Below are 14,517 nucleotides of genomic sequence, written 5' to 3'. Positions count from 1 at the left end.
TGGTTGATGGCCCATGACATGGTCAAGGTAACGCATTGCATACCCTACATATGTCAGGTACCTGTATGGTTGTGTGGACTACCATGCCATGTTTGACTTTCCACATGCTATACCTCATGCACATAGGTACACGCCCATACTTAACTTTCATTACATAGTTGGTATACCCGGGTAATACCCGTTTAACTTTGACACATCCTGATAAGATTGGCTTGTACCACTGATGTGCAGTTTTTGGCCGACTGTTCTAATCATTGGTAGGATGCCACCTTTTCCTATGTCCAGGATGGGATATATTCCAGACACATATCCGAATGTACTGGACAACACGTACCCACAGTCAACGCTACAGATAATACTGTTCCTTTCAGCCTACATGTTGCCTTATTGTTGTAGCAGTTTATATGCTCCTTCTGTTTCGTATATTTACATTTATCGTGTTTTTTGTTATGGACACATCTGCCCAGCTGTGTACCCTCCCTCACAATATGGGTCAGCTGGTGACCCTGACCATTGGGCTGGACGTACCTATTGGCGGCGCGCTAACATATGATGCGTTTCCCTTCCACTTGGTATAACTATCTACACTGCGTTGGACTACGGGCACACGGTTTTCAATGTCATTTGTTCGTGGGATAGGGACCCATTATTCCCTACCGTGCATTTGTGTTTGCTTCTTCATTTTGTGTTCGCAGGAACTGTCTTGCATGCTTTGCATACGTTTCAGTATCCACGGACACTGACAGATGTGATTACTATTGCTTGCAAATTATTATATGCAAGCATTTTAGGTTGCCCGTCAACAGCTGACATTTCCACACCTCCGTGCGGCACTTCGACACGCCCTATGCACTAGCACTCCTTTCCTATGCACGTGGCTGTGGTGGCAGCACGCCTTCATTAATATGCATTTGGCGCTACTGCACCATCTTCACACCACATGGTCAGCGCAAGCCTAATGCCGGCCGTGCGCCGAGCTTCATGAATCCCAGGGATTGACCTTCCATACACCCGTCCTGCACATCCATAGCTATCTGTCATATTGTTCCTCCCTCTGCGTGCCCCTTTTCCACCACTTTCCTATCACCCCTTTCTCTTTTCTTTTAAAGAATCAGTGCGGGTGTAATCAGGAGTAAGAGCAACAAAATCACCAGCCCTGCAATGTCTTGAACCCAGGGCCCTGAAAATCATCGTCAGAGAAATGTACCACAACACCATTTGAGCTGTAGGGATTGCTGATGCTTTTTCAAATATATGCTCATTCAACATTCAACAGTAGGAAAAAGATTCAGTAGAATCAGTCAGGTTTTGTATTTATACATATGCACATGTATATATGTATGGAGATATGGAGATGCATATATAAATATATATATATATATATATATATATATATATATATATATATATACACAAATATATACATATATACATATATATATATATATATATATATATATATATATATATATATATATATATATATATATATATATAAAGAGAAACTATACAGATAAAGAAAAACATATATATATATATATATATATATATATATATATATATATATATATATATATATATATATATATATATATATATATAGCTTACTATCAAAATGTTGATCACCCCTCATTGACACCACTAATGAGGACTCCGAACTGCAACTGTTGATAATGTCGAACACTGATATTCTGAAACCCAAAATCTCACCCCCTTTTTGACACATGGTAGCACTTGTTTTGTGGTGTGGAGTGGTTGGAAATGTCAAAGTTCTGTGTTTTTTCACTATTATGAGAAATCGGCATTACGGCTTTCATGTAAAGGAGTCATCAATATGAACATTCGACGATAGGTGAGCAGGATTTTGATATATATATGCTCATAACATGTAGTGGAGTCATACCTCAGAATCATACCTAGCAACCCGTTACTGCACGAAATCTGGTCCAAGGCCGTCCATAAATGGGACTATGGGACCAAACTAGGGACATAAGTCAACTATCGCTCTTATAAATATAGAATTTTGCCCGAGTGACAGGGTTTGTTTCAGCATACATGTTCTGAAGCATGTGAGTTCTGAAACTGAAATGTATGTCATCATTTACTGTCCGAAATCCTCAGATCCTCACAGTGATTTACCAGGGATATGAAAAACATGCATCTGTGGAACAGACTAGAAATATGAGCCACACATGTACACATTCAGCAGCAGTATACACAGTTGAGAGGCATGTTCTGTAGGAGCTGCCATTGTGCTATACAGGTGAACAGCAATTATGTGTACATAGATGCAGTGTGTGCCACTTGAAGGCCCTTCACCTAACAGTATGCACGTATCACAGAGGTGTAAATAAGTAATGACATTAATTGGAAAGGGCTGCACTGCATGATGTAAAGGGGCTGTCCAGGGTGTGTATGTAGTGGTTTGAATGTGTTGTGAATGTCACCATTTGGCTGTTGTGAGGTCTGTGTGATGCCTGGCTGCCACCTCACTTGTTTGTGTATGTGTGTGTGTGTGTGTGTGTGTGTGTGTGTGTGTGTGTGTGTGTGTGTGTGTGTGTGTGTAGCAGCAAATGTAGTGCAGGTAGTAATTTACATATGTTATCTTCCCCCCACAGGTGGACATTGTGGTTGTGGTCCCTCGCATTCAGAATCTGATGTCAGTGTCTCTGCAGACTCTGACAATGATAATAGTTATAATCAGGCACAGGTGATTTTGTCAGGGGCTGAATCTTTGCTATGTGTTTGCATCCAACAGTACTCAACACTGTCCCCACATACAGTCACAATGCCCACACATACCCTGTCCCCAGTAGCCACAGATAATGGACAGCTGGCAGGAGGTGGCATGGAACAGGCTAGTGTGGTGACTATGGCAAGTGTGACTGCAGCCACTAACCATAACCAGAGTGCTGGTGAGGTCCCACACAGACAGATGGACAGGGGTGTCCGAAGGAGGACTGATGCCCATCAAGCCGCTGTCTTAAGTGCCACAACAGGTGTCACCAGAGGCATGTTTTTTGGCTGTAATGGATGCACAGGCATGTAGTGAATGCAACACCAGACACACATTCATGGTGGTGGAAGAAACTCTTCCTGCTTTACGTGGAGACATATATGACCTAGTTGAGGCCACATGTCAAAATACTGAGGTCATGAATACACCGTGGGGTGAGACGCTGGCAATCCTTGACTGTGCTTTATCTGTGATGTGCATTGACCACGTGGACGTAGGTCAGCAAAGACATCAGCTGATAGTCTACAGGGCCATACCCCTTCACACTCCCATACTGTCAGTGACACCAGCAATACTGGAGTGGGGGTGCCATCTACATCATTGCTGTCTACATCACATGAGAGCAGGCCATGGACACATAGCCCTGGCTGGTCCTATCAGGGACATGGATCCAGTAGACAACAGTCACCCTCAGGTAGCAGTACTGCATCTGACTTGAGCCTGGTGGTGCCATTGAGATCCATGGCAGGACCAGTTTCCATGTCCATGGACAGAGACAATAAACTAGACACCCTTCTATGTACCTTCCACAGCTGTCCAACATACCCCTGTGTAGGGCAGCCGCATGGCATGACTGTGTGCATACATACATACATACATACACACACACATATCTGTATTACATGCAGATCACCCCCAGACACAAACAGCACTTCTGCACAGGCCATCTACTGCATACCACTCCACACACATACACACACACACACACACACACACACACACACACACACACACACACACACACACACACACACACACACACATGATTTCAACCGTATGGCCTAGTCTAGGCTTCTGGCAAACCCACACCACACCCTGTGCATATGATAATACCTGTGCCACATCCCTGTCATCCATACTATCAATGCAGGGACATGCTAATATGGGTCTGATGCACAGGGTGAATGCAGTACAGTGTAGCTATGTAATACTGTGTAAGGTGCTGTCTGCTTGCATTTGTTGTGGATACACATACAGGTGTGTGTACCTTATCAGCCAGAATGCATTATTGCTGTTAGTACCACTGACTGCCTGTAGACTGACATGCTGTATTCTATTTATCTTCCAGGTGTCTGTATGTCTGCAGGCTGTGGCCCTGCAGACATGATCAAGAGGGAGTATGTCAGAGTGGGAATACAGCACCCATGTCATAGGTAAGGTATACCTTTATATGTACATCTACCAGGTGTATATGCATGCAACAGTGTGTGAGTGACACTTTTGTCAGACAGTGTGACCTTCCATACATACCCCTGTCAGAGACAGGTAGCCTTCATACATGTCACCTCAGTGTTGTATACTACCACAGGCTCATAGATACAGTACAGTCAGCAGGTCCCTAACAAGCATAGCCATTACATTAACCACAACAGATTCCCCTGGCAACACCTGTTGACTCTGCCATTTCTTTCCCATACACTCAACCCTGATGCAGTTGGTGAGGTCATGCATGAAATGTGTATGACAGGTTTGTGCTATGTATTTCTGAGTTTATAGGGTGAAACATGGAAAGAAATTGGTATATCATTTGGATACACACAGTCAGGACTGACACAGGGGACGTGCATACAGCAACACAAACACAGTTGGCAATCAACAGATTATTAAAGGTACATATCCACTTTGATGTACTGTACTACTACATACATGACATGCCCCACATAGATGATATGTATGGGACATTACTCACTACCTGTTAAAGCAAGTACTGTTGTGAATGTCCTCATGTATGGTGAGGTAACCCACCAGAAATAGCATCTGGAATCATGTGCTGCGCCTACAAGCATGGACAAGTGTTAGGGTAGCAGACATTGTATCAGCATGATGTTTCAGTCAGGTATGATACCTGATGCTGCCATATGTGTCAGTACACTCACTGTGGCCTATTTGGCAACAATATCACATGCAAGGGCATTGCTAAGGACATAGACCACTTATAGTTTGCAAACATCTGGATTTTATGGACATATCTGTACAGAGGAGTGATATGGCATGTACAATAGTTTAACATACTGCATGTGAGGCAGATGCTATTACCACACTATATAAAGTAGTGCCATCAGGAGGTGGTAGCCAGCTGTGTATAGTAAACACATCAAAATCATACAATCCACACAGTATATGACTCTTACACAAACACACACATGCCAGTATTGAGATTAGAACTCCTTTTGATCTATTTATGTTTACTATAGTGTTACTCAGTTATCAGATGTGCCAATGAGCTTATACAATTTCACCCCATCCAAAGGTACTTCTGAGGTGAATGACATCAACATAACTAGTAAATTAGGGTGAGGGGAAGTGTAGAGGGTGGTAAACAACTCAGAATGGTATAAACCACACAGTACATGATTCTAATACAAACAGTTGTCCATATTGAGATTAGAACCCCTGCCTATCTAGTTATTTATATTATAGTATTACACAGTTATCAGATGTGCCACATAGCTTTTACAATCTTGCCCACTCCCAAGGTACTTCTAAGGTGAATGACATCAACAGGACTAGTAAATCAGGGTGAGGGGAAGTGTAGATGGTTGTACACAACTCAAAATGGTTTAAACCACACAGTATATGATTCGCACACACACACACACACACACACACACACACACACACACACACACACACACACACACACACCTTACTTGCCAGTATTGAGATTAGAACTCCTGCCTATCTAGTTATTTGTACTACAGTGTTACACAATTACCTCATGTGCTACAGAGCTTACCGGATTAATATCTGGCCAAAGGTGCTGATAACTGCACAGCTGAGGTAAAGTATTACAGGTGGCAGAAAGTCTGCCTTCAATTTCCCTTGGATCTTGCTAGTTCTTTCTGTCTTGTACTTAAAATAGCATAATAGTTTTGCAGTTCAACAGGTTAGTGTATCAATAAGTGTAGCACACCTAGGAGCCATCAGCAGTAGTTGTTCCTCACAAAATTAGCCACAGTACTTAGTGGTTAGGACCACCCTTCCTGGCATGATTGAAATGCAGTTTTATGTGCTTTTCTCAATTACCCTGGTCCACTTGGCCATTCTGCGGCACTGTTGCAACTGCCTCACATACACAGACAACCCTCTCCTCTAAACTCCAAACACTCAGACTTGTAAGATTTACCCCTATATCACCAAATTTGGAAATATGTACTATCCAGCAAAGACTGGACTAGCTGGTCAAAAGGATGAGGTCAACATCTGCACCACACCATGTGGAACACATAGCTTGCCTCAACACCCACTATCACAGCCCTGACATCACAAACCACACACCCACCATCACAGAGACACTCAATGGACATTTAGCCAAACAGCACAGACCAGCAAGACAGACACTCACTTGGCCACCACAACACAGCACATGCCAAAGGAGACATATGCCACCTACACAGTGTGCCCCTCACCCTAAGCCTGTAAGGCTAACCACCTTGCCCAATACAGTAACCATGGTTGACTCAGTACTGAGGCACACAGATGTCCAACTCACTATATTGAATATGGAGAAGGAACAGCCAGCTGTCTATCACATGCCGGCATCCAATACATGACACACCCAGTCAGGCACTCCACAACTACTAATATCACTCTGTCATCATCCATGTTGGTGTAAATGACCTGAAATGCACCTCCCTGGACTACATGACAAGAGACATGATTGAGCTCTTAGATTATGTGGTCCAGACAGGTATGACAGTAGCCCTGAGCAGTATACTATTGTCACCCAGAATGATGCTGCAGTACTATCAACAAATGATTGACTTCAACATTGGCTTACATGTTGTTTGTCATTCCCAGGGGATCCAGTCTCGCTCTGCTTATGATAACATGATTGACAGACCTTAATGCCTTGCCAGAGATGGCCTGTATCTGTTACCTCTGGGTTTCCAGGTACTGGCTAAGTCTCTTGACACCTCTATAGTGCATTTTTAGGGAGTGTTCCAAATCACATTGCCACTCTAACAGCTAGACATGAATGCAATCTGAGGGTCATGCTGCTCAGCAGTAGACATCTAACTCTCAAGCTGCAGTCTTTCAAAGCACTCCTCAAAATGGAGAACATTGACATTTGTGCTGTAATGGAGACCTGATTTACAGCAGCAGACAGCAGCTCTGTGCTAACAGCCTATGATGCATTCCACAGCTGTCAGCCCCAAAACATGGGCCACATCTCCACAGGTGCATGTGTCTCCATATTCATAACAGATATGCACACCTCCAGACAAGTATCCCAGCATAATGCATCTGAGATACTTCAGGTACAACTGACTTTAGGTAATAGTGCAAGCCAGGTCATAGCCTGCTATGGATCCACATCCATGTCTCTAGACTGTCAATCCACATTCCTCAATACCATGGCATCTATCAAGGTCCAGCCCAACACTGACATAGTAGGAGACTTCAACTATCCCTCCGTCAACTGGGAAAAGTAGTCAAGCACCAATAGACTGGCCTCACGCTTTCTGAAATTCATCAGGTCCAATGCCCTGGACTGGCTCATACTGACCCTCAGTAGAGGAAGCAACAACCTTGACCTGTGTTGATTACTTACATATAGGACCATTGCTCAACAACAGTAGTCAATCCCTACCTGGTCAGATCTAAATATGATGTAATCACCATGGCAATCCATATCTCACCCACACCCCTACAATGGTAACCACCTTGATAAACCTCTCCAAAGCTGACTTTGGAGTCATAAAAACAGGGTTGGATGACTTCACTGCACCCATGCCAATGGAAAATGGCTGCATGACTGTCATGTCATACACAAATGCACTGTACAAACATGTACATGAATGCATGGTACTAGCCATAGCCAACAGAACCAAGATGCTGTCCTCCAAACACTGGAAGCCAGTATGACGGTTCCCTGCCATTATGAAAGTGTACAACAGAAGGAAGAAACTGTTGCAGAAAAAGGTGGTGTCCCAAGACTGTTAAACACCCTTATTAGCCTCAACAACAATGTGAGATCCCTCATGGAATCATATACAGCCAGCAATGAAGGCAGAATTGCAGCAGACACTGACAACAATCACAAAAGCCTTTGATAGTTATATCAGCAATCTCCACAGCAATACCCACAAGCGCTGTGAGTTACTGTTCAGTGCTAGCTCCTATCCGGAGCCAACAGATATTGGCAACAGTCTTGCCAACACATTCAGTGTTTTACCCCTCATTCCCCCCTAAGGGAACAATCACAATGGCAGATGAATGCCAGACACCCAGCATTACTGCAGCCCAGGTTAGAACTGCATTGTCCACATTAAAGAATACAGCTTCCATGGGACCCAAACATATCCGTGGTTGTGTTCTACATGATGTACAAAGAGACCTGACACCACATTTGTGTGCCCTGTACAGTCACAGCCTCACCTCAGGCTTTGTCCCTCCAAAATGGTGCAATGCTACAGTCAACCCTCTCCATAAAGGGGTAGCAACTACAGACCCTTGGGATTATTGGCCCATTCGCCTGACAAGTCTAGTATGTACAGGTATGGACTGCATCATCAGGGACCTGATTGACAAAGATATAGGTAATCTCCTAACTCTGAACCCCACACTGTTTGAGTTTGTGAATTGCAGATCATGCCTGCTTAACCTGGTTAACTTATTTGAGTGAGTCACCAGGGCTGTGTATGATCGTAAGGCACAGCATACAGCCTACCTCAATTTGGCCAAGGCTTTTGATACCATTCCTCTGTCAGGAATTATTGATAAACCCACCAAACTAGGCATCAACCCCTATATCAGTAGGTGGGTTGCAAACTGGTTCACAGAACACATAGTGTGACAGTGGCAAATTCCAAGTCAGACTGGCAAGCAGTCATGAGTGGAGTCCCACAAGGATCAGTACTGGGTAGTCTCTTGTCCAGCATCTAACTCTCAGGAGTTCAGCCCAACTCAGGGGAATGCTGGTTGACCAAGTTCACAGGGGACTGCAAACTGGGATCAGTCATTAACTCCACAAGTGATGCAGACATCCTACAGGAAAGCCTCACTGAGACCAATGAGTGGTGTGGAAACCATGGCCAGAAGCTTAACACCACAAAAATGCATCATCATCCCCTTTGGTAAAACACTCAGTTCCCAGTAAGTACCACATCGATGGGAGCCCAATGAACACTGTAGGTGTTATAAGAGATGTGGGGACACAGGTTGACAACAACTTCTCCTTCAACCACCACATTGCCACTGTGGTCAGGAATTCTTTCTATGTGGCACATTGCATTACCAAGGGTTTAGCATCAAGGAAGACAGAGGTAATCATCTCTGTCTACTCTTCCCTCATTAGACCACTCATCAAGTATTATGGCCCATTTGGCATGTACCTCACTAGACACCTGCAACAGCTTGGGAGGCCACAGAAGTACCTCACAAAGAGGTTCCTAGGCATTAAACAAATGCCCCACACAGACAGACTCAGTAGACTCCAGCTATTATCTATTTCATATCACCTAGTTAGAAGCTATCTGTGCTTGACTTACAGAGCCATGTCTGACCCAGCTCTTTTAGAAATGCTACATATGAAGACATCCCAATCCCTCCACACCACACATTGCAGGGACTTCTACGTCATTACCACAACTGACACAACATGCTGGTGGGATATGCCCTGGAATACATTTCCCATACATGTCATGCAGAGCACCTAGCTGACTATGTTTCACAGAAATCTTGATGAGTGGATGGGTAATAGACAGTTAACTCCAAGGATCACTGCTGTGGGTCTACTTGATACAGGCACTGGGAAGTAACATCAGGTGGCACAATGGAAGGCCCTTCTATGGGCTAAGCTTGTAAATGCTCCTAGGCCATTAGCCTACTACACACTTAGGAACCTATAAGAGGGATGACATCAGCAGGACTGAAAAAGTAGGGCAGTGGATGGAAAACATATCAAAATACCTTTGCCTACAAACATACACACACATTTGCCGGATACAAGAGTAGACCCCCTGCTTAAGTAGTTATTTGTAATATAGTGTTTGGCAATTATCACATGTGCTACAGAGCTTACTGGGATAATAGCTGGCCAAAGGTACTGATATGGGGAATGACATCAGCAAGACTGATAATGTAGGGCAGTGGGTGTTAAATGTATCAAAATACTTTGTCCTACAGACACACTTACACACACACACACACACACACACACACACACACACACACACACACACACACACACACACACACACACACACACACACACACTTGCCAGATGTGAGAGTAGAATCCCTACCTAACTAGTTATTTGTACCATAATGTTACACAGTTATCGCACATGCTCGAGAGCTTACTGAACTGACAGCTGTCCAAGGGTACTGATATGGATAATGACATCAGCAGGACTGATAAATTAGTGCAGTGGGTGAGAAACATATCAAAATACTTCTGTCTACAAACATACACACTTATTTGCCACATACAAGAGTAGAACTCCTGCTTAACTAGTTATTTATACTACAGCGTTAGGTATTTATTGCATGCAGTACTGAGCTTAGTGGGCTGACAGCTGGCCAAAGTTGTTGATAAAGGGAATTACATCATCTGGACTGATACAGTGGGGCAGTGGGAAATGTTGTGGGTCAGAATGGCATAAAGCTGTTTCACCTATAAACACACAACTCCCTCAGTCTTGCACACACAACTGTTACATACAAATGCACACACACTTGCCAGTATTGGGTTTAGAACTCCTACCTATCTAGTTACTTGTACTATAGTGTTACTCAGTAATCACATGTGCTACAAAGCTTATATGGGTAGTAGGTGTCCAATGGAACATCTAAGGTGAATGACAACAGCAGATCTTATGCAGTTGGGCAATGTGAAGTGTACTGAGTGGGAACAGTCTGCTAATACTTAGACCTACAGAGACAAACACACACACACACACACACACACACACACACACACACACACACACACACACACACACACACACAATGTGATATTAACACCCCAACCTCAGTACTATTACACAATGGGGCTAACCTTTTATGCTTGCATGTGCCACTGTTTAATACCAGTATGCCACTGTCAACAACAGGACATTACTGTATGTCATTCAGAGTACCCATGTGTGTGACCCATGCTGCTTTGTCTGTCCCCCTGTGTCTATCTGTCTATCTCTGTCTGTCTCTCACTTCCCTACATCTATGTGTGTGTATGCTTGACATATATAGTTATCTGTTGGCCATATATGTGTGCATGTGTGTCACACACAACAGATGCAGATATATCACATATGGGCCACCTACAGCTAGCTGGGATAATCCTGTCTGATGTGTGTTTGTAGGGACAGTTAAGGTGTACATAGCTGTCTGTATGCACATATATATCTACACAATACAGTCATATAGACCAGTGTAGGTTCCAACATGTCCTGTGATTCTCTGGTTCCATGTCCTGTGATTCTCTAAGTGTAGGAGCGTGCCCAGTTTGACTTTGTATACTTAGAGTAGGACGCCATTCCAGAGATATGTGTACTCCAGTCCAGGGTTTTATGTGTTACAAACATACCTCCCAGAAGTACAGAGGACTTTCCTTGGGATAATGACTTGTTTTGGTAGACATTTTTTGAAATATCTGTATTCTGACAGTGCAATGTATTGTGTCATTACCTAGTGTCAGATATCCTCAAATCATCAGAGTGCTTTACCAGAGAAATACTAGTCATAAGATGTGTAGACTGATATTATAATGACGGCTATGTACATTCTTGCCCAACAAGGCCAGTTGGGAGGTGTGGCTGCAGCCAATTGAGTGATTGTCTAGCAACTTGTTGATATACTGACTGGGGATCTCCTGCTTCTGTGGTATCTCTGTAGCCTGAGATGTGATATCCTGGTGTAGCCATACCTGTCTGCTGCATATTTTCTGGGTGGTTTGCTAGTGGTTTTGTCTAGTCTGCATACACATGTGTTTTTATGGCAAGTTACTTCAGTATAATTGAAGAATGATGTTACAAAATATTGACAGACATTACTGTGTCAGCCTACATAACCTTCAGACAATTCCTACTGCTACAAATCCCTCACCCTACCAACTTTCTCAGTATGTCAGGGCAATATTGTGCCTTTGCTCCACATTTACTTCTGCCCTTGTTCAGACATGTTGCTGTCAGAGCTTTGGTGTTATGGGTGTGGGTACATTCTGCATTGTAGTGTGCAGGCATGTCCATTATATACAAAAGCAGACATAAAACAAGGAAAAAAGCCTTACTGACAATGACCACTGGCAACATTACCAAGAAGCATGATTATTCACAAAAGCCCTAGCACCTTGGCTATACAGCCCTCAAGAAATTCATTATATGTGTAGTATATTCCACATAGAACTGTGACTTTCAGGTATGTTAGTGGCAGAGCAATAGGTGTCACTGACATGCCTAATCGTTGGCACTGCAGTTATCTACACATAGCCTTGTGACAGACAGCCTGTACCTAGGGCAGTAGAAGATGACGGCCAGGAGAACACATTGACATAGCTCAATGACCCCTGCATATTGAGCACATGCAACATGTTTTCATGTGTATTGGGACAGTCCTACCAATCTGCGTTACACTGCTATTTCCCTGCAAACATACGTTACTGCATTTCTGTGGGTATATGGGGGGCACGCCTGTCAAATGTAGCCATTTGCAGAGACTGTGCTGATATTTGCTTTACATTTTGATTCCATTTACCATACTATTGTGCCCTGTCTTGGGTACTTCAGGTATATCAGTAAAGAGCACAGGTGAGATTGTAATGGGATACATTTGCATGTCAGGCTTGGTACCCTTCAGAGCTTTACTGCAACTGCAAGACCTGCTGTGTTATGACTGTGTGGGTCTGTAGGAGGGTGATTCAACATTGCTGCCATTTGTGGACCTTTCCACACATTTCTGTCTGGATTTTTACTGCTGACTTGTGGGTCTGAGGGGTGGGTATGGGACCTCACACTGACATCCGTGGCTGTGAGCTATGACCCGCCAGTTAGTTGGCCCCACACATATACTGCAGTAGGAGTTGCCACCTTGGGTACTATTGCATAGTGTTGGTGAGGCCAGTATTGGGCAGACATTTCATGGTGTGTCAGTTGTCTGCTGCTATCCCAGTAGTCCACCCCATTTCCTGGCATGTATGCAGCAATACCATACATATGCTAGGAGAACATACTGATACATTAATTTACTGTTAAGGCAACTGTCTTATCATGTGCCTGTGGCAGCTGTGTGTATGCAGCTTGAGGGATGCCTATGTTGAATGCACACAGTACACTGCCTATACATGGTAAGCTACTGGCAGTGTGATGTGTGTGTCATCCCTTTTTACTGTGTGTGTGAGTACAGAGAGGTGTCAGTCCCTGGGTGCCTACAGTGTCAGTGTGTGTGCTATGCATTGCCTCTTGGCCAAGGACATGCCATACTGGGCACACCTCCGTCTGCCTACAGGGGCTGCCTCAGGGGGTTCCTTGTCTGACTTCCTTTGTGCCTGTGGGGACTTTGGCAATGGTGAGGAGTTGCGTGGCCCTTCTCCATCCTGTTCATACTGCAGCTGTTTCTGCAGGATCATATTGTGTAGAATGGCATATACTATGAACATGTGTGCATATGTGACTGTAGAATACAGCAAGACTCCATCAGTTATGTCCAGGCAGTGGAATCGTGACTTGATCATCTCAAACACATGCTCTATAATGATCCTGGTTTGTGTGTGTGTCTCATTATGGCATTCTTGCATGGGTGTGTGTGCATTTCTGATGGGTGTCATCATCCATGGCTCCAGTGCATAGCCAGCGTCCCCCACCAGATGACCATATGGGATATCCCCACTGGCAAATCCCTGATACAGCTATGAGGAATGCCAGATGTGGGAGTCGTGATAACATCCAGGGCTGCCAGCACATACATTCATGGTAATGCCCTGGGCATTGCACATGACCTGGCAGTTGTTGTAGGGGAAGCCCTTGCAGTTTATGTAGACCCTACCCTGCTCACCAGGTGGTGCTTTGATGTGGATGTACATGCAGTCTATGGCACCCAGTACCTCTGGTTATTCAACAACATGGTGGAAGAGACGCATATTGCTGGTCAATTCCTCACGGGAGTTGGGAAAGTATATGTGGTCACAGGCATTTGGTAGCATGGCATCCAGAAACTGGTGGAGTACTCTGGATGCAGATACCTGTGGCACCCCCATGATATCCCCAGTAGGTCTTTGGAAAGTATCTGTAGCTAGTATTCTTAAGGCTACACATACCTTAGTATCCACTGGGATGGGTTCTCCTCTGTTCATTCTGGATGTGAGGTGAGGCTGGCATAGCTCGACAATTTGCTGAAGTATGTCCCTATCCACCCTATAGTGCTCTACTATCTCGAGGTCATGTAGCCCCTGGTAGGTCACCTTGGTTCTGAACACTCTTCTCCTCCTCCTGTGTCTGGGGCGGTTGTCAACATTATTCTCCTCACCACCGTCAGCCTCCAGCACATACTGATGTATCAAAG

This window comes from Protopterus annectens, chromosome 1.part0, assembly GCF_019279795.1.
Source record: "Protopterus annectens isolate FY-2018-M chromosome 1.part0, PAN1.0, whole genome shotgun sequence".
Taxonomy (NCBI): Eukaryota; Metazoa; Chordata; order Ceratodontiformes; family Protopteridae; genus Protopterus; species Protopterus annectens.
The sequence above is the reverse complement of the archived record's forward strand: the minus strand, read 5'-3'. Positions refer to the sequence as shown.